The following is a 26,894-nucleotide window of genomic DNA, read 5'->3' as shown; positions in this document are numbered from 1 at the left end:
AAAACAGTAAAATTCGTACATTATATATGCACATATACATACACACACACACACACATAACGTCGTTGCCTTGTAACAAAGGGGTCCCGGGTTAGGTTGGATACTCGGTGGAAGCTCTTGGCACAGTTCGGATCCCACTTGAAACTGTAGGTCCAGTCCCGATTAGCCTACCTGTGCATAAAGTGGACTTGAAAGAACCAATCAAACACATACACACCCACACACACAAATATATATTGGGTTGGTTTGAATGAAATGTCCGCCCCAGGTGCGTCATTGCCAAAGGCCAAAAAATAGCAAAACTACAATACCTGGTTAATCACCGTCCTTTGCGCGACATGTGGTCGAGCATTGTCGTGCAACATGAGGACACCATGTTTGTGGACCATTGCTGGATGCTTGCGGAGAAGTTTGCGGTGCATTTCATGGAGTTTAGCACTGTAACGTAACGATCTGCATTGATGGTTTCACCTCGCCTGAGAAAGACATGATGGATCACACCCACCATAGACCACCATACCAGCAACAACACCTTCCGTGGGTGGACAGGTGGTTTCGAAAACCGCCCTGGACGTTGATCACGATCCAACCATTGTCCTGATCGTTTACGATTGTCATAACAGATTCATTTTTCATCTGACGCGACAATCCGATACAGGAAATCATCCCGGTTACTCCTTACACTCAGAGAACTGCACACCTCCAGACGGCGAGTCTTGTTCGCCGGTGTCAAATCATGTGGTACCTATGAGTCCAACTTTTTCACTTTACTGATCGCACGGAGCCGTCGAACGACAGTGGTATGGTGTATGCCTAACTCGTCTGCAATAGCACGAACACTTTTCCGAGGGTCCGCTTCCACGGCGTTCCTGAGGAGCTCATCCGAACATGTTGGTCGATGACCACTGGGTTCATTTTGCAATGCTGTGTCACCGGAACGAAATTTGACAAACCAGCGGCGAATGGTCCGTTCATTTACCATGCCTGGCCCAAATGCACTGTTAGTGTTTTTGGCGGCTTGCTGAGCAGAATGTCCCAGTTTGAATTCGTAAAGACAAATCACTCGCAATTGTGTGTTCTCCATGGTGCACTTTCAGACGACCCTGTTCAGCTACACACTGCCTCCTGACTGTCTGGGTGCTCCAGCCTGTTTGCTGGACGTATACATAGTTTATGACATTAGACCTGTGACCTCAGTCAATCCCTGTGTTGTGTTGTTGAGGTGAGTTTCCCACCAGACGTCAAAGCGGACATTTCATTCGCACCAACCCAATCTATACGTACACACAATATGTTTTTGTGTGTTGAAAAATTCAAAAATTATGTACTGAAACTATTCTAAAAGTAATAAATATGCAACAGGAAAAACATTGTATTACCAATATTTTCGTCCTATTTTTCTTAAAATTGTGAAAGTTAGAAAAACCAACAGAAGAAAATCTCAAACACTGTGCTTAACACAATATTTCTCTCAGATTTCCATCACACACAATCCCAGTAACAGTGCTTCAATTATTTTTATATATATTTTACATATTTAACGACACACTTCATATTTTGCTATATACAGTATGTCATAATTTAGTGCCTAAGATCCTAATCTCTAATAGTGTCAACAATTTATAACGTTGACAGAATGTGCAACTGTAGCGAAATATAAAACGCAACGTTAAAACTTACTGGCGGATTGTAACGTTTCCTCAGAAGACGCACATCTGGTATGGGAATAGAACTGTGTTTCTATAAGTGTGACAAGCGTAATGATGCAAAATCATTCTAAATTTAAGTGTAATATGCAGGCTGGACCAGGACTACAACGCAGGTCTCCTCTCACAACTGAGAGACCCAGGTTGGAGTCCTGATCGAGCCTGTATTTTTCGCTGAAATGTGTACATAGTACATCTCCTGTGTGTGGCACATCATCAGGTAATTTACAACTCTATGCCTTGAGAAAGTAGGCACCATCGACGTCATCAGTGTTCCAAAGGCAACATATCATGTTGCGGTATCACTGACAGAGACAACTCCACACAGGAAAAACGGCAACAGCGAAAAACCAGACGAAGTCAGCTCTGGCTCGGTAGCTCAGTGGTAGAGCAATGGCACGGTACGTCAGAGTTGAGTTGAGTTGGTGTTTTAAGTCCACTTTATGCACAGTAAGGCTAATCGGGACTGGACCTACAGTTTAAAGTGGGATCCGAACCACTTGTGCCTCCACCGGGTATCGAACCCGGGTCCCCTTGATTACAAGGCAATGACGCTACCACTGCGCCATGGGGGAGGCCCACGGTACGTCAGAAACCCAGGTTCGACTCCTATACTCTATCCCGGGATGCAAGGCATCGCATTACAGGCGAGAACGGGAGAAAGCGAAGCAGTACACGGTGTTGCAAATACCGGGTGTCCCATAAGTCTGGAACCATAGGTATTTTTCATATTACCCTTTCTCTGTTACAGCTAAACTGACTAAGGAGGAGCGGATGCAAGTTATTTTGCTGGTCGGGACTTTGTGAACACATTCTTGAACTGTGTTGTACAATAATAAGTTCCTAACATGAACTTGTTTTGCTCTTCTCCTATGGTTCCAGACTTATGGGACACCCGGTACATGGCAGTTGCAGTCGCTTTTCCTCTCCCCGCAATACCGTTTCCTTTGTTCATTGATAAGAGCCCTCTCGAGTCACTACTTGTTTTCGTTCGCTCGCTCCAGCGGCTCCCGGGACAAAGTAAAGTTGAGCCCGCATCTCTACGAATACTATTTTATGGTTTGGCCATTAGGAGCATACCATGTGAAATCAGCAAGTGAAGAGGCACTTCTCAACCTCACATATTTTCATTAATTTGAAATTTGGCATACTGAAAGGGCCACTTGAGGTAGAGAAATATACAAAGTTGCAGATCTATATCTTTTGTATTTTCGACATTACAGAGTTGCAAACTATGCGATTTTGACAATTTTTTCCAACATCTTGTTCTCTTTAATTTGCAATATTTCGGCAACCAAGGCACCTATGGAAGTGATTCGGACGACGTTGGAAAGGTCTTGAAGGGCTCTTTCACACGCGATATTGCATATCCATGTCAGGGTAAAAAAACAATTGAAGGTGGTGAAAAGAAAAATTTTGTACCTATTTTCTAAAAAAAAGTCTCTTTTCTTTCTTTCTTTTTTTAAAAAAAATATATGTCATACGTACACTATTACTCAGTAACTACAAAATTTGAAAACGGGACGCCAATGGGATCCGGAGTTATGCTAGATTTAGGGTAAGGTAGGTTAGGTAATGCATGATAACCTATTTTCATAGACAAATTCCTAATATTCAAAAGTAAGCGTCTAACAGAAATGAAATATAATATTGTTTGAATGAACGTACATGAATCTAATGTTTAAATTCGCAGTTATTAAAAATACAGGGTGATTCAAAAGTCCGGCCCAATAGGTAACTCCGTTATTAGTGCATAAAGTGAAAAATGGAAAGACGGGAAAGTTGTTGGAAATAGGCGAGTTTCAATCTAAAATGCTTGAAATTCCAACGTATCGTGCACCGTTTAGGCTGTACACTGGTACGAGCCTCATTGGTAGCCGAAAATTCCACATGCTTGGCCCTGAATACTGCAGGGATCGCAATACCAAAGAGTACAGGGTAAGTTAAGAATTAAGGTTGAGGACCTTGTTGATTTCACATGGAATGACAAATTGGTTCTTCAAGAACACAGCCTGTTGATTTTCAGTTATGAATTTTATTTCCCAAGCTATTCAAAGCCAAAATTTCAAAATGTTTTTATTCCATTTCATGGTTGCAGCAGTGCAGTGCATTTAAATATTGTATCCTATAAACGGAGCGAGACGTGTAAAAATACCTTTAGAATTGCATTACGTACTTTACCCCGCCCTTCCGGATGAAGATTTCGCTCCAAAAGGTGCAGAGAAATCGCTCCACGTACATAAGAAGATCTTATCTTCTTGTAAGAAGAGATGCTAAAGTATCCAAAGGTCTTTTTCTAAAGGGGAAAGATAATTATCTTGCAGTCTCCCCTACTTTTCTCCTAAGTTATTCTCCTTTCTCACAAGAAGGTAAGAAAAAGGGCGAAAGGATTCAGAATATTCCCTTTTCCGGGCAGCTTCTTAATCACTGAGACAAATCTTGGAGCAGCTGGTGGTGGATCTTTGTAATTAATTCAGTTCCTACGAAAACACTCTTGCTAAACAAGCACGCCTATATAGAGGGAAAATAATGTATTTAGCGTCTTTCCTCCTACACACTTCATTAGACGTATTATATACAGGGCTTCATAAATTAGTAATTCAAAAGTAACAATTATAAAGGCCGTGTAAATGCTATTCAATTGGATAATACAGTAGAAAATTCAGTAAAATTACAGAATAATGTACTTAGCGTCTCTTGTTCTAAGCACTTATATAGAAGTTTTTTTATATACAGGGCATTAATAAATTAGTTAGTCAAAAGTAACAATTACAATGGAAGTGTAAATTCTATTCAATTGGGTAATACAGTACAGTAGAAAATTCAGTAAAATTTCAGAATAATGTACTTAGCGTCTTTTGTTCTACGGACTTATATAGAAGTGTTATGTACAGGGCATTCACAAATTAATTATTCTAAAGTAACAATTATAAAGGCAGTGAAAATCCTATTAAACTGAGTAATATAGCAGAAAATTCAGTACAATTTGGAGTTTCTTTTACAGGTATTACAAATGTTCAATACGGTTTCCACGACAGATATCTAATCTGAAAGCGAGTGAATCCCAATTTTTACGTATCAAACCACCGTCCATGGTTACAACTGCTTCTGTTGTCACTAGTTCGTTCAGATTTCAAGGAATGTGAGTAATAAAAACCTTGTCCTTAACAAGCACCCTAAGGCAGAAATCCGAAGGCGTCAGATCAGGAGATCGTTAGGGCCAAGCTGTCATTCCACCACGTCCAATCCAGGCAAGAAATGTGGAGTGCAACAAGGAATACGGGATTCCACAAAACTCCACTAATTTGCATTGAGGCCATATGTTAAAAGTCCCTGAATCAATGTAATCATATCATACTATTACTAATCCTCCTCTTCGCGAAGTTGAAGAAAAAACTACAAAAATCAAAATTCCTGTTACTCCGCATTTTTGCCGTGGGCAGTTAGAAACTGGCTGTGTCCAATCTAAGACAAGCAACGTCTCGCAAGAAATCAATCTTCTTCATTTGCAAAAAAACAACGGCTTCCACTTTCTAGTTTCTTAGTGAATATAGCCAAAAGAGGGGAGAAGTTAATTTTTCCGGAGAGAACAACGAAATTGAAACACTTCTGCCGCAAGGCGCCACTCCGCGAAAAGAGGCTTGGCAGATGTTCAATTCACTTCAAGCGAAGAAAGATTGCATTTGCCATCACCTTCACTTCAATCCTCTCCGAAATCATAAGGCGCGACAAAGTGGCTTTCTTCGAGGTGCTATTTCAGAGAGGACTTTGCCCACACTTTTGGAACCCCAAAGCTACCTTCAGAGGAAGCATGGAACACTTTAAAGCACGCGGGATGCATTGAGAAATGGATAATGGTGATGCAGACATAGGTATATGTATAGAAAAAAAATGCATCAAATTTATGCACTTCAAATACATCAACTAATATAATAATAACTCGCAGAGCTACAGCCCGTGAGGGCCTTGGCTTACCTACCGACTGCTGTTCTCCCTCAAACACTGTTCCTCCGTCACCTGTTGTAGCGAGGAGATATTACATCAACTAATATAAGTGGCTTTAAAATTGTCTTGTTTGTTGGTTCGTCGTTGATCGAAACTTCTGATGTGATGCATTTTAATGTATTAGTTGAAGACGACACATTGAAGATATATCAAGACACACAATAATGCATTTTCTTGCATTTATGAGTTTCACTTCTGTCATTAGTTTATACCTACTGTTTAATGCATTTTCCTTTACTCTTCTAATATCAATAATCTTCTTAATTTATTGCAAATTTGAAAAAAAAAAAAAAAAAGGTTCTCTCACACAGAAAGTGCAAGTCTATAAGTATGGAAACACTAATTTAAAACAAATACGGATTGTGAAACACGAATAAAACATACCGATACACGATGCAAGGGGGGAGAAGAATCCAGATTAGAGTGTGTGACCAACATGGCGGCCATATTAAAGCCCGCCATCTTGGATTCAATTTCATTTTTTTAAAGGTGGTCATGTGACATCAAACTGGGATAGAATTTCAAGAGAAACAAGTTATTACGCTTCATTATTGTGTCACTTTAACCGTATAGCTCTTCTTTATTATATATTTTTTTGTCTGTACACGTATTTCTGAAGTAAGCTATTGAAGCATTGTACAGGGTGGCTCAATAAGTCACTTAACACCCCCAGTACAAGGCCACTGCGGCATGGAACGTGAAAATGGCGATGACCAATCGTTATCAGGCCAAGAGGGAACCACATTGACGTCACCCGCATGGTCGGCAGCCATCTTGATGTCCGCCATCTTGAATTCAACTACAGAAATTTAAATGGGAAGGGGTTCGTGCGACATATCAAAATGGGCTAGAATTTCACCAGGAAAACAACTGTGACATTTGTTTTCACCTAACTTTAAATTTAAGGACGATTTTCGCATGGGAGAGTGACACGTCCTTTCCTTTTTGCTTAAATGTTTATTGTTCAAATAATCGTTAGTATGTGATTATGTGGTATTTATTGTTAGACCAATCACTGAAAATGTCCGGATATTGACTTAGTATGTACATATCTTGTAGTATTGGTTGGCATGGGAATTACGATTGTGTTTTGTCTTTACATAAAAGTTTAAAAGAGTGATAATGTGAATTGATCGTGTCAAGAGTAGCATATTTAATTTTTCACTGATCTGAACGAAAATGCCACTAACACGTGAGGAACGGATTGCCATCATATTGATATCAGGGGAGAGAAGTACGCGTGACATTGCCGCAGACTTCAATAGCCGCAATCCTGCAAGACAACCAACCGGTGTCACACGTGGCCGTCAGCCAGTTGCTGGCAAAGTTCCAAGATACTGGATCTGTGGATGACAAGCCGCGACATGGACGTCCGAAAACAGCCACGGATGAGGGTACTGCTGTAGCGGTGTTGGCATCATTTGCAAAGTCCCCAACCCGTAGCACACGGAGACTGGCGCTGGAAAGCGGTGTCAGCAGGGGTTCAATTCAAAGGATTGTACGTGACCACCACTGGCATACGTATAAGATACAGCTGCAGCATCACCTTAGTGAGGACGATCCAGACAGCTGTTTGCAGTTTTGTGAGTGGGCTATAGCACAACTGCAACGTGACCCTGCCGTCGGTAGCAAGATTCTGTTCAGTGATGAGGCTAATTTTTATGTGTCGGGAGAGGTGAATAAGCAAAATCTGCGGTACTGGTCTACCGAAAATCCACATTGGACAGATCCCAGCAAGGTGACGGGAGGCGGGAAGCTAATGGTGTGGTATGGTACTTGGAGTTCCCGACTTGTTGGTCCATTTTTCATTGAGGGCAACTTAAATGCAGAGGGCTACTTGCTTCTGCTGCGGGAGCAGATCTTACCATCCTTACTGTCCGAGGATGGGAGATATCCTGAATGGTTCCAGCAAGATGGTGCTCCACCGCACTATGGGATGATAGTCCGTCAGTACCTAGATCAACAATTCCCTCACCACTGGATTAGTCGCCGAGGGACTGCGGAATGGCCTGCACGCTCACCTGACCTGACACCATTGGACTTTTACCTCTGGGGACACCTGAAAGCCATGGTGTATGCTACGAAAATCAGGGATCTGGCCCACTTGCGCACACGCATTGTGGATGCCTGTACTGCAATAACTCCTGAGGTTGTTCAGAATGTGGTAAGGTCATGGGAGAGACGATTACACGTGTGTGTTGCGTAAGAGGGACGTCATATTGAGCATGTGTTATAACTTTGTGGTATTGTTAACTCTGCAACAATTAAAGTTAGGTGAAAACAAATGTCACAGTTGTTTTCCTGGTGAAATTCTAGCCCATTTTGATATGTCGCACGACCCCCTTCCCATTTAAATTTCTGAAGTTGAATTCAAGATGGCGGACCTCAAGATGGCTGCCGACCATGCGGGTGACGTCAATGTGGTTCCCCCTTGGCCTGATAACGATTGGTCATCGCCATTTTCACGTTCCATGCCGCAGTGGCCTTGTACTGGGGATGTTAAGTGACTTATTGAGCCATAACTTTGTGGTATTGTTAACTCTGCAACAATTAAAGTTAGGTGAAAATAAATGTCACAGTTGTTTTCCTGGTGAAATTCTAGCCCATTTTGATATGTCGCACGAACCCCTTACCATTTAAATTTCTGAAGTTGAATTCAAGATGGCGGACATCAAGATGGCTGCTAACCATGCGGGTGACGTCAAAGTGGTTCCCCCTTGGCCTGATAACGATTGGTCATCGCCATTTTCACGTTCCATGCCGCAGTGGCCTTGTACTGGGGGTGTTAAGTGACTTATTGAGCCATAACTTTGTGGTATTGTTAACTCTGCAACAATTAAAGTTAGGTGAAAATAAATGTCACAGTTGTTTTCCTGGTGAAATTCTAGCCCATTTTGATATGTCGCACGAACCCCTTACCATTTAAATTTCTGAAGTTGAATTCAAGATGGCGGACATCAAGATGGCTGCTAACCATGCGGGTGACGTCAAAGTGGTTCCCCCTTGGCCTGATAACGATTGGTCATCGCCATTTTCACGTTCCATGCCGCAGTGGCCTTGTACTGGGGGTGTTAAGTGACTTATTGAGCCACCCTGTACATTGCGTCACATAATGTTTTGTTCCTTTGGAAATAATTATAAAATGGTTTTTCATAACACTCGCTCATTTCCTTTGGGAGGGACACGTCTCACCATGCTCCTTCCGCAGTGTGTTCAACCAGTCAGCATCAGCACAATTCAATTTCTGCAAGAAAGAGCCGGCCTCCGTGGCTTAGTGGTTAACATAACGCCCTACGACGCCAGGGGTCACGGATTCGAATCCTGGCCTGCGCATAGGTGTTCTTTGTGATGGTCCCTTCATCATATCATCACTCATCTTCATGTTCGCAATTAGCCAAAAAGTCGCAGAACGGGGAAGTAAAGTAACCAAATTAATGAATCAATGGATCTACAACTAAGGGTGTAGAATAATAAAAAAAGAAGGATGGGCAATTTATCTACTGTTAACTTCAATCGGAGAATGTACTTACGGGATAGAAATTAGCGAGGTGTGTGTGTGTGTGTGGGGGGGGGGGTGATAGTGATCTTTCAATCCACTATGCAATCTCTTGTTGCAGGTTACGTAACTTGTTACACAACCTTCATGTCCGACCCTGGCATCCCTGCATTCAATACGATTGTATTTTGCATGCTTGCGTAGGTGCCTACGAGTCACAAGCACATAACGGAACGGGCCGTTGACGCAAGAGAATTCATTTATCGGGAGCTCTCATGAGTGCCTTGGCATGTTTCTGCTGTTGTAGGAACGCGCGAGACAGGAAAGGAGGGAGTGAGAACACGGCAAGCAATACATGAGGAACATTGAGGATGAGAAAGAGGGAATGCGTGGGCGGGGGGAGTGAGAGAAGGGAGTGACTGACAAGACAGAGGAATTTATTAGCATGGCTCCAAAGTTGATGAAGAATAATCTTTTTTTCTGGTCCTTGAATTCATTGATCGAGTTGGTGTTTTTATGTCCGCTTTATGCACAGTAAGGCTAATCGGGACTGGAACATCAATTTAAAGTGGAATCAATATGTGCCTCCACCAGGTATCGAAGCCGGGACCCCTTGATTACAAGGCCAAGACCCTACCACTGCCCCATAGGGGAGGCTTCTGAGCCTTGAACACAATGCTAATCCTCATAGTAGCTCCCCTTCAATTAGAACCAAAAGGAACATATTTTTTTGCATTTTCTGGTCGGTTTTTTTTTTGCTATTAGGTCATTTTCAGTATTTTTTCAGTTTTTGTTGATCTTTTTTGTATCATTTTTTAGATTTGTTTTTGCCCTCCTTCCCTGTTGTTTCGTGAATTTTAAATGCATTTGCAATCATAATTTACATATTTAAATTTCCTAACATGATCTCTTTACCAAGTGCGCCATTAATCGAAAATAGGATCAATGCAAAAGCACAATGTTTTTTAAACTTAAACCGTTGGCAATGTATAAAAGAATTAATTGTGGTAAATTTGTTTCCTCCAGCAAACTTAAAAGGCTTTAGGTGAAGCCTACTTTGAGGTTCCTTTACTGGCCACTACTATCGCTTTATTCTGTGGGTTTAAAGTTAGCCACAACCTTGAAAAATATATAATCTCATGCACCCGAAACACAACTGTATTTTCAGATGATGACCGACTACTTTATCGTGCAAGGTCCTCTATGAAAGGAAGTGAATGACTTACACATAATCAGTGTAACCTTCAAGTAAAAAATAAAGGAAACTACATTAGCACTTATTGATTTTTTTCTATTTACTTTGATAGTTTAAACCAGGGGTCTTCAAACTCTTAGCGGCCGTGACTCCCCTCTGCTGCCAAAATCTGCACGCGCCTCTCCACATAATATGGAAGTACAGGTGACGTCACCATGACATGTCAACGCAAAATCTCTTCATGTATATCGTAACGATACGTAGGATCTCTTAAATGTAACATTCAATGAACTCTACAACCCCAGACATTTACCCATCACCTTTTCCTATCAGGAAATTGTTACAACCATCTAAGGAATGTCTTGTCAGACATTGCTGAGCTTCCTTGAGCTTCCCTGGTCGCGATTGTTGCAAAGAGGTGCAAACAACCGCAATCAAGGAAGAGTCTACAGTTAACTGAGTCGGCGATATTGAGTAAATTGAGTTGGAATAAATGTCTTGGAGCAGGGAGGTGGGTGGTCAGTCTTAATCATGCAGTAAGAGGGTGCAGGAGAACGAGCTGCTAACTCTTGGAGAAGGACAGAGAGTCTGCGCTGTCAAACTTGCACTGCAACGGACACTTCGCTTGTTACAAGTCCTTGGGTTCAACAATCGAAGGAACACCTCCACAGCGAGAGACAAGATGCTGATCCAGTCTGTAGGGGTTTAAACTCAAGCGTTGTGTTTTGCCATTTAAGTATGTAGGTTAGTACCTCTTGCTCCTTACCATCAAGCTCACCATCAGCAGCGAGTCGCTCCACGAACAAGGATGAATGATCGGTGAGCTACATCCCCGAGCAAGATCCCTCATACTTAAGGGTATGATACGTTATCTACTGTTTGTACACACACACGTAATGGAAATACGTATAATGTGTGTAATTAGTGCATGTAGTGTTCAATTTTTAAATGTTTATAAGCCGGTGTCAATTCATTCAGCGATACGATATTCACGAGATAAAAACAAATGGTAAGACAAACTGGGTAATAGATGGTAAAAAAAGAGGCATACACAATGTTTGGGTTTCCTCATTTAACTGTAGTCCTGTTTCTTCTAACAACAAGCTCAATTAAAAAAATCAAATCACCAATGGTTTCAAAATCTTCCTCTTAGAAAGCAGCAACTTCTTTTTTAAGGCTCACAACTTGTCTGATAGTTGCAGGATTCCCTTGTGCGTACCTTGTAGAGATACATTGAGAACAATTAGGTTGTGTAAAATATGAAAAAGGTATGCCAACTTCTGGCCAAAGGCACTATCGATGAAGTTTTCAGTATTGGAATGGATTTCTTCTACAAGGTACGGGTGCAGTTTCTGTCTTAGTTCAAAATCACAGGAGATGACATTACCCATGAGTTGCACTAATACAGAAGAAGAGATTGATATTTTTTTTATTAACACATTATAAACTTTCAGAAAAAAGAATACCAAAGGTTTAAACCATGAAACAACAGCTTTTATCGAATTATTCAACTACTCTCTTGTAAGTTGACAAAAAATTAAGCTTCAATTTTAAGAGCAAAAGTTATTTCTATGTCATTTTTTTTTTAAAAAAAAGTAGGTCTTTTCTTAAGAATTTTAAGGCCATTCTATACGTCACTTTTTACATTTTTTAGGTTATTAACTTCCGAGTCCTACTTATAAGAGAATGAGAGAGTGTAGACAAGGTATTAAGAAAGAGGCCGAAGCAAGTATGGATAAAGGAAAGCTAGCGGAACAAGTTAGGGGAAAGGTAAGGGAGCAAGTAAGAATGTGAGAGAATATTGACCGAGGAGAGGAGAAAGAATAGTATTCAGACACAGTAGAGGGAAAGGAGGGACAAAGATACTTTTTTTTTTTTTAACAGAAAGCAGATACATTTTCGAAAACTGCTTTGCCGGCGCAAAACAAATATATTTTGAGGTGAAAATACTGACTACGATTCCAACGTTGCTAATTTGAATTTCGCCCGTTCACTCTGTTGAAATCTTTAAGCTCCGGCATATTTGCATGAGTCAACAGCCCCGCAGGGCCAAAACCGGGCCGCTGGCAATGGAATGCTCACCACGTTCGGAATCCGATGAAGAGTCGATGCTTGGCTGGAGAAGCTCTGGAATACAAACTGCGACCACAGGGGGACACCGATGGTTTATAATTCACTATGGGCCTGAGTGCGTCACGTCGAGAGTGCATTTGCACACTTAGGGTGCATCAAAAAATGGCAGTGGTACCCACAAGGGATCTAGGGAGAGAGGAGAGGGGCTACTCTGGGAAAGATGATTGGTTGATTTGGTGTTTTAAGTCCACTTTATGCACTAAGGTTAGTTGGGACTGGACCTACAGATTAAAGTGGGATCCGAACCACTATGTGCCTCCACGGGTATCGAACCTGGGAACTCTAGGGAAGAAGAAATGGTGTTGAAAATGGACTACCCCATAAAATCTCTTTCTTGTACACCCAACGGCAAAATAAATAGTAGGGGATTTGTCCACAAGCAGTCGTTTTCCACAATATGATGATCATGAATTGAAATAAAAAAGGCAATAGGCAGACGACATCTGTATTGCATCAACATTTCGTAAAACAAAAGAGGATGTGATATAAAAAGAAATGACAATAGTTTCGTTTGATTTGCTGTTTTAAGTCCACTTTATGCACAGTAAGGCTAATCGGGACTGGACATACAGTTTAAAGTGGGATCCGAACCACTTGTGTCTCCACCGGGTATCGAACCCGTGAACCCTTCATTACAAGGCTAATGAAAATAGTAATGGACAATTTGCCTACTATTATCTTTGCCGTCGACTGTACGTACATCGACAGCGAAAAGGCAAGTCAAATGAAAGTGAGCCAAGCCGATGTTTTACACGGTGAAACAAGTGTATTTATCCTTATACAGTACAGAAAGAGAACCATACACATACAGAAACATACGTACAGTAGTTGAGACATATGCACCTCCGGCATTTAGATACTTGTCCCATTGTTGAATGAGCCTGGTGATGCCAGACTCATAGACCTCCCTTGGTATCTGGTGACAGCCTTCTGCTCACCTCTTCAGCTTCTTGAATACACCAAACACGTGAAAATCGTACGGCGAAAGATCGAGGCTATATGGAGGGTGCTGTAAGGTTTTCCCACCGGAACTTCTCTAGAGTTTCCACCGTCACATTCGCTGTTCCTTTTTTGGAGCCTCCATTGCGATGAACCGGTGATTAACACGCACCAACTCAAGAGTCGCCGTGCTTTGCCACGAACATGCGCAGGGGCTGTTGCAGGATTCCCACCTAATGCCACGTGACTGGACGAAACCATTCGCTCCGGGGGAAGGTTGGCTCACTTTCAGTTGACTCGGCCTTATATTTTCCTACGGACTTGTCGGATTTGCTTCAAATGCAATATCAGACCAGTCATCCAAAGTATCTATACTCTATCCTGGGAATGTGGAGCAGGGTCACGCATCAAAGTATAGAAGGCGTGAAAGGGAGTGGGCGAAGCGAAGCAGTACACGCTGCTGCAAAGGCTGGTGGCTGCAGTCGCCCTTCACGCGATCCCGCTCCCTCTCGAGTCACTACTTGCGCAGACTTGATTTAGTTTGCTCGCTCCAGAGATTCCCAGGACAGAGTATAGCTGTTTACAAACTGTACGCTAAAAGACCGACTTCTGCCCGTTGAATCGGCCGTTGAAAGCAAAGCATGCAATACATGGCAAAGGTTTTGTGTCCAAATTGTAGTGTAGGTGCTGTGAGCGTCGTTTAAGCTGAAAAAAGTAGCTTGCATAGAGTTTTGGAAAATGACAAAAAATGGAGTACATACACGCAGAATCATAAATGTGTGAATTCACAGAAATACGTTGAATTCAGTAAAAACTTAGTAAATCAACTCGCAATAATGCACTCTCTCTCCTTTCGTGCCGCGAGCAGCGTTCGGCACTCTGGGACACGGAAGTAAACGATGTCAGCCGAACACAACCGAGCCTATCTCCCGGCAATTCAAATGGCGTCTGGTATAACTGCGCATCTTTATGAACGTAGCAAGAAGGATCCGCTTATTAATTTCACGCTTGAACTCGTTGATATTTTGGACCTGAGCGAGATAACACTTTTAGTAACTGGTAAGAGGAAGAAAGCAACTCACCTTAGCCGCCTGCTGAAGTAGTGTCGAGATCCAACCCCCTCTCTGCAAAAAACAATTCCGCCGACATGAGCTCTGCCGTGAGTGACGAGAGGCTTCCGACGAACGATCACATCTCCTTCTCACGCAGTCAACCTGGAATATGCAATAGAAAATAATGAGCTGCATTTCCACAGTACGGACAATAAAGCGACGAACATATAGGGGTATTCAGAAAGCAAGTTACGGTAGTCTCGTGAGATTCATTTATCACAAATGTATTACGGTCAGAATCCTTAGGCTATCACCATAAACTATTTCTTGATACAGTCACCACCACTTGTCACATACAGGGGATTCAGTAAAATCGTGCAAAAATAAAACAGGATATAGGTGATGCACCACTGAACTGTTTGAGATAAGGATAAGACTCGGAAGGTTGAACGTCCGTCAACGCGCTAACCGCATAGCACATATTTGTATCTTTTACCGTGTGTTCACAATAAAGACTTGTAATCTGTTCCTTCTTTTTTAATAACCCTGTATATACAGGTGATTCAGTGAAATCGTGCAATAGTAACGAGATATAGCTTGAAACATGTCGAGCATTAGCATGTGCTATCTTCCATAAGAATGACAAATAAGTTACATGTATGGACACTGCTGACGTACAATGAGTACAGACATTTATTGACATGGATTTACGCGTACGAGTTACGTGCTTGACGTTTGGAAACTGGTTTCACAGCTCTGAAAAACAGGTGATGATAACGTACAATTAGGCACCTCACAACAGTTGTTTAAAACGATGACGACCTACCAGAATGCAAGCATGGCAGTACTGTACAAGATTCTGCCGCACCCTTTCAAATATCGCTATCGCATCACAAGAAGCGGCGACAATCCTGGCAACTTATTTCATATCCATGTCCACTAAGGTCCCATTAACAAGTGATTTGAAATATTCCAAGACGAAAAATTGAGTAGATTGAAGTCGGGTGACTTCGCGAGCCAGGGAATTGAGCCTCCACCCAATCCAGCGAACAGGAAAGATAACATCCAGATGATTGCTGGCATCCACACTGAAGTGAAGCGGTGCTCCGTATCTCGGTACACTGGCTATTCCGACCCTAGATTCCCTATCTCAAATTGTTCAGCGGTGATTTACCTATTTCCTCTTTCATATTTTCACGATTTCACTGAATCACCCTGTATATATAGGGTTATTCAAAAAGGAGCCGATTACAAATATATAAACATGTGCTATGCGTCACGAGAGAGAGAAAGAATCAAAGTTTAAGGTAACATGGAGACTCAAAGAAGAAATCGTTTTGTGTGCTGGATACCGCCAAGTAATTAATTTCATAGTCCAAGCGTACAGTGTGTTCCGAGCTCGATTCAACAAGAATGCCCCGCGCCACGTGTAAATTTCTGCAACATGGTTGCATCTGCAAAAGGTATAGTTCTTGTCGCTCGCAATTTCCAGACATTGTAGATCAGTTGGAGCACGTGTGGAACGAAATGGATTATCGACGTTTCTCGCATCACACACGGTGCCAACAGTGACTGCATAAAACTTCGATTATAACTCTATCTGGTGACGCATAGCACATGTTTGTATCCTTTACCGTGTGTCCACAACAATGATTTGTCATCCGCTCCTCCATTTTGAATAACCGTTATTTGGAATATTGTTGCGTTAGACACCGTGATAAGACACGGCTTTGGAATGGAACAATACATGGTATCTGTCTGCTGGACGTTCTTTTCTTTTCGCCGACATATGCTACCGTGCCTATCACCTATTGCCTAACATAATAATGTTCCAAACTTGTTGTGCCTTGTATATACAGGGTGTCATTTTAATGGCGCCCACGGACCACGGAAACGTACAGAGGACATCAAAACAAACAACTTTTCTCACTAACATTTTCCTCGTTGGTCCATAGCTTCGGCGCTACAGTCGTTCAAAAACCCAGTTTTGCCGCCTGAATGCTGGCAACAACACACAACATTGTATTGCATCTGTGACGTCAGTTCCTGCGGCGAAATAGTGCACGGCAGTGTTTCAAGGAACACACAAATTTTGGGGAAAATAACAGACTACCAACCACATTATGATCGTCCAGTAGACCGAACATCTAGGGAAACACAGCCTACCAGCCAGAAAACCAGCAGTCATACCAGGGGAAAGGGGAAGTGAACCAACGATACGAAAAATGTTAGAAAAATTGATTGATTGATTTAGTTTATTTTACTTCGCGTTTTGTGCCTCTTGGCTAATCTGCGAAGATGGGGATGAGTGATGAAATGATGAAATTGATGAATGGACATTCACAAAAACTAAGCCCGAGCAGGATTCGAAACCGGGACCCTTGGCGTCGCAGCGCGATGTGTTTGTTAATCACTAGGCCACAGGGTCCCGCAAATGGTAGAAAGACAACGTATTCAAAATGAAATGTCAATATCGGACTTTATCACTCAGCCTACATGTCAAATATAAGCATCATCAACAATAAATTTTATTGGACTTACAGTTTACATCTGCCTGTTTACGCCCAGCTATGATACATGTCAAATATTTGCAAATCTCGTTGCAAGGTTGATATCTACAGGTTTGTATATAGGTTTGTCCTGATACATGCGTTGTAGTATTGTAGTACTGATAGCGAAAAGTAGATGGTATCCCAGCCAACGTCTGTCGCTATTTAATATTCGCAATTAATTTGTATGTACTTATAACTAATTTGCACGGGTTTTAATTAATTTGCACGTACTTAGAACTAATTCGCACGTATGTAGAATACTTTACATTTATGTATTTGCATGTTTATAACTTTTATGAATATATAATTATTTATTTTATGAAAAATATGTATATAGAAGGTAATTAGAGGTACTAAACGCTATGCATATGGTTTTATATTCATTACTGCAAAGTATGTAATGTATAAAATGTTAATATTAATGTTTATAATATTGAAAATAAGTTTTCTATGGTTTATGAACCGCTATGAACGGTGGTAATGGGTGTAGGTACAGGTCCAATTACGATTGGGGACGGTCCCGGTACTCGAACCCGCGATATGTAATGTTATTAATTAGTACTATGCAATTATTTCATTATGGTATGAAAGACGATGGTTTCACACGCTAGACAGAATACTGTCTCAGAATCTGAACTCCGCGCAGGTAGAGGAGAAAGGAATTTGGGGGAAGTGCGTTCAAGGTCAAATGACGTCAGAACGTCAGAACAAACAAAGAACCCGATTGACCAATCAGAACCGGTTTTTTCAAGGTTAACCAGTACGCAAGAACAGGGGAAAGCTATGCAATACTGTAGGGCAGGGGAGGGATTCAATCAGACAACAAAGGATGTCTGGAAATGCGCAGCAAGGGTCAAATCTCTGAAGCTATGCGTCGCTTGTAGAACCGGTTTCCGCCGCCAATTAATATTCCGCTCAGGTTTGCCTTCAAGGCACAGGACGCTTTAGCGCAGGTTTTTTTTATCTGTACTATGAAGAAGGGAGAGCTATTAGGGACGGGGCCTACAGTTTTCACCATTTGCTTTTATCACGGGGTAACGAACCTAGGACCCTTTGATTATTGATTTAGGTAGTAAATGTATGTTACTGTGTGCTATTTAACTTAATTTTGAGTTTATTTTTTACCAAACTTTGACTTTATGTCAAACATTTTCACAGCTTATCCTTATTTTTACAAAAATAACACTATTTGTACTATTCAGGCAACATTTTTTATTAAATTTTGGACTCGCAAAGATATTTTTACAACTTTCTAACTTATTATTTTACAATTTTATGTTAATTTTTTACCAAAATAACACTATTTGTACTATTCAGGCAAAACTTTTATTAAATTTTGGACTCAAAGACATTTTTTCAACTTTTAACTTATTATTTTACAACTTAAGTTAATTTTTTACCAAAATAACACTATTTGTACTATTCAAGCAACATTTTTTATTAAATTTTGGACTCACAAAGACATTTTTTTCTACGTTTAACTTATTATTTTACAACTTTATATTAATTTTTTACCAAAATAACACTATTTGTACTAATCAGGCAACATTTTTTATTAAATTTTGGACTCACAAAGACATTTTTTCAACTTTTAACTTATTATTTTACAACTTTATGTTAATTTTTACCAAAATAACACTATTTGTACTATTCAGGCAACATTTTTTATTAAATTTTGTATTTACAAAGAGATTTTTTCAACTTTTAATTTATTATTTACAAGTTTACGCCTATTTTTTTACTCAAATAACACAATTCTATCTGTTCAGGAAAGACTTTTAGTTACATTTTCGACACACAAAGTGTGTGTTCTCAACTTCTATCTGTTTATTTCACAAGTTTAGGCTTATTATTACCAAAATAACACAATTCAATCTGTTCAGGAAAGACTTTGTTATATTTTCGACACACAGAGTGTGTGATCTCAATTTCTATCTGTTTATTTCACAAGTTTAGGCTTATTATTACCAAAATAATACAATTCAATCTGTTCAGGAAAGACTTTTAGTCGCATTTTCGACACACAGAGTGTGTGATCTCAACTTCTATCTGTTTATTTCACAAGTTTAGGCTTATTATTACCAAAATAATACAATTCAATCTGTTCAGGAAAGACTTTTAGTCGCATTTTCGACACACAAAGTGTGTGTTCTCAACTTCTATCTGTTTATTTCACAAGTTTTGGCTTATTATTACTCAAATAACACAATTCTATCTGTTCAGGAAAGATTTTTAGTTACATTTTCGACACACAAAGTGTGTGTTCTCAACTTTTATTTGTTTATTTTACAAGTTTAGCCTAATATTTACTCAAATGACACTATTTATATTATTCAGGCACCATTTTTATTACATTTTGGACTCTCAAAGACACACACACACACACAGAGAGAGAGAGAGAGAGAGAGAGAGAGAGAGAGAGAGAGAGAGAGAGAGAGAGATATTTTTTAAAAGTTTACAGGATTATTCTCTAGTTTACTCAAATAACACAATTTAGATGTGTTTTGAATTATATTTTGGATGCAAAAGTATGTTTTGACAAGTTCTACACTTTTATTTTACAAGTTTAGGCTTATTATTACTCAAATAACACAATTTAATCAGCCAGGAAGGATTTGTTATTATATTTTGGATGCACAAAGAGAGGTTTTCAACTTTTTTATTGATTTTTTGCAGGGTATGTATTAATTTTTATTTATTTTGTTTTGTATCATATATACATTTACAAATTTTTAACTTAGAGTTTAGTATTTATTTAATTTTTTCAAAAACACTAAAAAAAAGTACTTTTAGCTAAAATGTAAGCCACAGAATATATTATTATTATTATTATTATTATTATTAGGGTTTACTGATTTCCACTATGCTATTTTTGGTTCTGTATTTCTATATGTATTTATTTAGGGCAGGTTACGCCTGCCACGTAGGAAAGTTTGTTTATTTTAGAGTTTGCTGAGTATTTTGTTACTGCTATACTAGGTAAAAGTTTTCTAAATATACCAGATAGAGCTCTATATACTTTTGTTTTTGCTATTTTGGAGATGATGCGATCAGCACCACTCTCCATCTGCTTTTTATTTTATGTACCCAATATTATTTTGAGGCTTAGTGAATTCTAGAGCCTATTTATGCAGGAGAGAGGAGAGAGGACTTGAAAATTTTGATCTCGGACAACCCACAACTATTTGTCAGAGTATTTTAAAGGATATTTTATACTTATTATGTGCCACTAGAATATCAAAGCTTGCTTAATTTTTATGTCTGTAACGAATTTATTGTATTTCTAGCTAAGGCTTACTGGATAAAGTACACGAAATGTTTAACATTTCAACTATTTGCTTTTATACGAGGGCAATTTTTTAGTGTAACGAAAATTATGATGTGTCTATGAGGTCTGAAACCCCTTTACCGAGGGTCCATATTTGGACGCTTACTAATATTGTTTTTTCCCCTTACATATAACAATTTAACAATATAATTACAATACGAAGTTAACAGACGGCTTAGGGGCCTAGGTCCACTTTCCAAACTTTTTTACTATTCTAGAAGAATTATTTAGCTTTATAGCCTTTTTCAAGGTATTTTTGAAGTATTACTGGCTTCTTTGGGTGCATCAACACTTGGGTTATTTCCATTTGGTTTATTATACGAGGTTTATTTTTTACTCTAAGATCAATATATGTCTCCGAGGACTAAAATACATTTATTGAAGCTAAAAGCTTAGGCTGTAACTAGGGACTTAGCATGTATATCGACAATTTATAGGACAACACGAACCTTACAAAGGATTATAGGTGACGTACGACCACACGCCAGAGCTTTGTTAATCTGCAAGAAGCAGTTGCAACTAATGCTATGAGGATATAATGTTAATTTTTTACTCTTTCACAAGAATGCTACTTTTTATGCACCAAATATTTGCTTTTTTCAAGTAACTACATGTACCAGAAGCACACATGCCAGCACTAACTAGATTTTGATTTATACTATCTCAGGTGCTAAATGTATCAAGAACACTGATTGTATATATTTTTGAGAATCCAACTATATCAGGATTTTTCTATGTAAGTATATTTTTATTGACTGGCTTATTTAACAGATCAAACAGAAAGACGGCAAAATTCACTAAATGTAGGTGATTGCATGAAAATAACTAGATCAAGGGGTGACCAACAGTGAGCTGAATGTATATATAGAGGGTTGCGCTCTATTATTCTCACCTTCGCTGGATTGGCGAAGGAACGCACTTGTGGGCGGTAGAACCTGAACGGGCTCCACCATGGCATCGGAGACTCGAAGCAGATGTTTTGGAGGATGAACCCAAGTAGGGTCATAGGCGCTACGACCAATTTGGTCATTGCTTTTTATATGAGGAACCAATTTGGCCCACTCCCAAAATTAACTTAGATTGCTTATAACTTATGAAATTTGAAGTCTGCACAAGATCCGATGACAAAATCTAAAATTGTAACAACCCTGCCAGGGACTTGAACCCTGGACAGATAGGTTAAAAGCCTAGCGCTATACAAACTAAGCTACCTGCATTTTTAAAAAGTTAGTTATGTTAAGAAATATATTGAAACGCCTGAGAACACTCTTGGTCTGGTTCGACAGAGAAGGAGACAACATTTCCAAATTTTTACAGACTGGGTGTATTTTTCCACTATAGAGGCCTTCACTATATGTAATTCGAAACGCTAAAGTTCAGCTAGCTTCCAAAATTGAGGTAAAAATTGTGTTTGGCGAGATTAACAAGTTACAATTATATCCAGTTACGGACAAATAAAGCTAAAAGTCTAAGATTTGCTGTACTAGCCAAGTTTTAGTAACATTTTCTTCACTTTAGTACAAATATCAAAGAAATAGGTATATTTTATTTATAATTTGACAAAATGTACTAGTATTTAATTCACAAAGTTAGGTAAAAAACAGTATTTTTTTAAAATATTGTTACTGCCTTCAAATTTTATGTTATTTAGCCACTAACAACTGGTTTACACTGCTTGGCATTATTTAAATAGGAAAAGAAGAAATTATTTGTTTAGTATTTTTACTACTTTATATTTATTTAAGAAAACAATTCTACACTTTAACTTAATTTTAACAAATTGTTACTAATTTATATATCAAAGTTATGTTATTTAGAGTGCATAAAGGCGTATAAAGTTAATATTTGTACTTATCAGTTCAACTAACAATTATATTTTACACACAAAAGATACAGTTAAATTACTTGAATCAGAGAATAATATTTTACAGTAATTGATTCATTCAGCACTAGTCAGTACTTTTATGCATCAGAAAGTTTTCTTAATTTTCTATTACGCATGCTATTTTGGGCTATTCTTAAAATGTATTTCTAGGGCAAACTGGTTTAATTTTCTGCTTATAATGCAAAGTTGACAGTTTTCGCACAATGCATTGTACATTTGTTATATTCTCTACGTACAATCCAAATATTATGCTTATTTAATGTATAACTAACTAACTCTCTACCCTTCTTAAACCCGAAGTTTCATGGCTGCAGCAACACATGCCTTTCATCTGTCCCTGTCCTGAGCAAGATCTATATACTCCTTTCCTTCCCCACCAATTTCCTTTAGGTCCATCTCTACATTATCCCTCCATCTTTGTTTTGGTCTTCCTATTGATCTTTTACCATCAGGTTTCCCAACAAGAATCCTGTATACTCTTCTTTCCTCTCCCATTCGTACCACATGATCTACACACCTAAGTCTTCTTGATTTAATCATTCTAATAATATCTGGACATGAATACAAATTATGTACTTCTAATTTATGTAACCTTCTCCACTCATTTGTCTCCTCATCTGTTTTAGGCCCAAATATTTTCCTAAGGATCTTATTTTCAAATAGTCTCAATTTATGTTCCTTTTTCAATCTAAGGGACCAGGTTTATTTACTGTATTTAACTTTTATTTTTTGTAATTAACAAAAATTAAAAGCTTATACTGTAGTTATTATATCTTTTTCTATCAGCTTATTTTGAAATTAATATTATTAGTTATAGTCTTTGATTTATAACTATATTGCTTTTTTATCAATTTATCTAAGAGTACACGCAGACAAACACATGTGTACACACGTTTATGTAAATAGATATGCCTTTTTTCAATATTTTAGTATGAAGATTGCACTTTAGCTATTTAAGCAAGGGTAGGAAAGGTAGGATTTCTGAGAATTTGTTGCAGGATTTTGTTGTCCAAGTATAGATGAGAACTGAGCTGGGAGACTGTTTTGAACATTTTCATGAGAGTTTGCATGTGAACTGTATGCAAATTGAGCACTATTGACTGTGCATGCTTCTAAGTTTTGCTGTTATTTCACATCAACTTTGTGATACTGTAGACAATTTTCCTATTTCAAGTAGTTTTTATTGATTGTATTTGTATATGTTTTGGGGACTTAGCAGTTTTATGTTATGAGGCAGTTTGTTGTAGAATATTTTTACCGGATTGTTTTGAGATATTGAGTGTCTGCTGTTTTACTTGTAATTATTTTCCTTCTTGTGTTGTGTATTTGACTATATTTTGTCCAAGTTCGTAGTATTTAGAATAATTGTTATTGACTTGTAGATGTAGGGAGTAATAATCCTTTGCAAGATGCTCTATACTTTAGTCTGAACATTATTCTTAGTGTTCACTTTTGAAGCCTTAGTATTCTGGTAGTATTATTAATGTAGAGGTAAATTAGGCTGAAATGTAGGCATTTTTCTGATACATTATACTCACTTAGTTGTTTCAGCAGGTAGAAGTTGCATGATGGTTTACTGCTGATGATGTTAATTTGCTCTTCTTATGTACTACGTATGATGTAGCTTACTTGAGTAATTGGAATTTTCTACTGAAAAAAGGATTGCTTGCCTATTTTATTCCTATGTTGTTGAGTTTGTCCATAAGCAAGCCATGTTTTTACTCTGTCCTATGCCTTGGAAGAATCTAGATATATTATGTTGGCAGTTTTATGTTTCTCTAAGGTTTCAGCTATGTAGTTTCTTAAACTGTGCTATGGGTGTGACTATTGATTTCTCTTTCTGGATGCCATGTTGGTTTCTGTGTATTCCTCTTGCTGCTTGAATTTGAAGGCAGTAACAATATTTTTAAAAAATACTGTTTTTTACCTAACTTTGTGAATTAAATACTAGTACATTTTGTCAAATTATAAATAAAATATACCTATTTCTTTGATATTTGTACTAAAGTGAAGAAAATGTTACTAAAACTTGGCTAGTACAGCAAATCTTAGACTTTTAGCTTTATTTGTCCGTAACTGGATATAATTGTAACTTGTTAATCTCGCCAAACACAATTTTTACCTCAATTTTGGAAGCTAGCTGAACTTTAGCGTTTCGAATTACATATAGTGAAGGCCTCTATAGTGGAAAAATACACCCAGTCTGTAAAAATTTGGAAATGTTGTCTCCTTCTCTGTCGAACCAGACCAAGAGTGTTCTCAGGCGTTTCAATATATTTCTTAACATAACTAACTTTTTAAAAATGCAGGTAGCTTAGTTTGTATAGCGCTAGGCTTTTAACCTATCTGTCCAGGGTTCAAGTCCCTGGCAGGGTTGTTACAATTTTAGATTTTGTCATCGGATCTTGTGCAGACTTCAAATTTCATAAGTTATAAGCAATCTAAGTTAATTTTGGGAGTGGGCCAAATTGGTTCCTCATATAAAAAGCAATGACCAAATTGGTCGTAGCGCCTATGACCCTACTTGGGTTCATCCTCCAAAACATCTGCTTCGAGTCTCCGATGCCATGGTGGAGCCCGTTCAGGTTCTACCGCCCACAAGTGCGTTCCTTCGCCAATCCAGCGAAGGTGAGAATAATAGAGCGCAACCCTCTATATATACATTCAGCTCACTGTTGGTCACCCCTTGATCTAGTTATTTTCATGCAATCACCTACATTTAGTGAATTTTGCCGTCTTTCTGTTTGATCTGTTAAATAAGCCAGTCAATAAAAATATACTTACATAGAAAAATCCTGATATAGTTGGATTCTCAAAAATATATACAATCAGTGTTCTTGATACATTTAGCACCTGAGATAGTATAAATCAAAATCTAGTTAGTGCTGGCATGTGTGCTTCTGGTACATGTAGTTACTTGAAAAAAGCAAATATTTGGTGCATAAAAAGTAGCATTCTTGTGAAAGAGTAAAAAATTAACATTATATCCTCATAGCATTAGTTGCAACTGCTTCTTGCAGATTAACAAAGCTCTGGCGTGTGGTCGTACGTCACCTATAATCCTTTGTAAGGTTCGTGTTGTCCTATAAATTGTCGATATACATGCTAAGTCCCTAGTTACAGCCTAAGCTTTTAGCTTCAATAAATGTATTTTAGTCCTCGGAGACATATATTGATCTTAGAGTAAAAAATAAACCTCGTATAATAAACCAAATGGAAATAACCCAAGTGTTGATGCACCCAAAGAAGCCAGTAATACTTCAAAAATACCTTGAAAAAGGCTATAAAGCTAAATAATTCTTCTAGAATAGTAAAAAAGTTTGGAAAGTGGACCTAGGCCCCTAAGCCGTCTGTTAACTTCGTATTGTAATTATATTGTTAAATTGTTATATGTAAGGGGAAAAAACAATATTAGTAAGCGTCCAAATATGGACCCTCGGTAAAGGGGTTTCAGACCTCATAGACACATCATAATTTTCGTTACACTAAAAAATTGCCCTCGTATAAAAGCAAATAGTTGAAATGTTAAACATTTCGTGTACTTTATCCAGTAAGCCTTAGCTAGAAATACAATAAATTCGTTACAGACATAAAAATTAAGCAAGCTTTGATATTCTAGTGGCACATAATAAGTATAAAATATCCTTTAAAATACTCTGACAAATAGTTGTGGGTTGTCCGAGATCAAAATTTTCAAGTCCTCTCTCCTCTCTCCTGCATAAATAGGCTCTAGAATTCACTAAGCCTCAAAATAATATTGGGTACATAAAATAAAAAGCAGATGGAGAGTGGTGCTGATCGCATCATCTCCAAAATAGCAAAAACAAAAGTATATAGAGCTCTATCTGGTATATTTAGAAAACTTTTACCTAGTATAGCAGTAACAAAATACTCAGCAAACTCTAAAATAAACAAACTTTCCTACGTGGCAGGCGTAACCTGCCCTAAATAAATACATATAGAAATACAGAACCAAAAATAGCATAGTGGAAATCAGTAAACCCTAATAATAATAATAATAATAATAATATATTCTGTGGCTTACATTTTAGCTAAAAGTACTTTTTTTTAGTGTTTTTGAAAAAATTAAATAAATACTAAACTCTAAGTTAAAAATTTGTAAATGTATATATGATACAAAACAAAATAAATAAAAATTAATACATACCCTGCAAAAAATCAATAAAAAAGTTGAAAACCTCTCTTTGTGCATCCAAAATATAATAACAAATCCTTCCTGGCTGATTAAATTGTGTTATTTGAGTAATAATAAGCCTAAACTTGTAAAATAAAAGTGTAGAACTTGTCAAAACATACTTTTGCATCCAAAATATAATTCAAAACACATCTAAATTGTGTTATTTGAGTAAACTAGAGAATAATCCTGTAAACTTTTAAAAAATATCTCTCTCTCTCTCTCTCTCTCTCTCTCTCTCTCTCTCTCTCTCTCTCTCTCTCTCTGTGTGTGTGTGTGTCTTTGAGAGTCCAAAATGTAATAAAAATGGTGCCTGAATAATATAAATAGTGTCATTTGAGTAAATATTAGGCTAAACTTGTAAAATAAACAAATAAAAGTTGAGAACACACACTTTGTGTGTCGAAA

The 26,894-nt window shown here is 38.3% G+C and overlaps 1 protein-coding gene across 2 annotated transcripts in view; it reads right to left on the bottom strand.

Annotated features, from left to right (window-relative positions):
- Window positions 1-26,894, bottom strand: part of LOC145994408 (uncharacterized) — a 301,805-nt gene that overhangs the window by 85,644 nt on the left and 189,267 nt on the right. For both annotated transcript variants that reach the window (XM_083130533.1, XM_083130532.1), the window contains one exon: window positions 14,557-14,688. The gene's annotated coding sequence lies outside the window, so the exon portion shown is untranslated. The remainder of the gene's footprint in view (window positions 1-14,556; window positions 14,689-26,894) is intronic.

The sequence above is a fragment of the Lepisma saccharinum genome, chromosome 10 (assembly GCF_977018435.1).
Source record: "Lepisma saccharinum chromosome 10, izLepSacc3.1, whole genome shotgun sequence".
NCBI classification, from domain to species: Eukaryota; Metazoa; Arthropoda; class Insecta; order Zygentoma; family Lepismatidae; genus Lepisma; species Lepisma saccharinum.
Note: the sequence above shows the minus strand (reverse complement) of the source record. Positions and strands in the feature narration are given on the sequence as shown.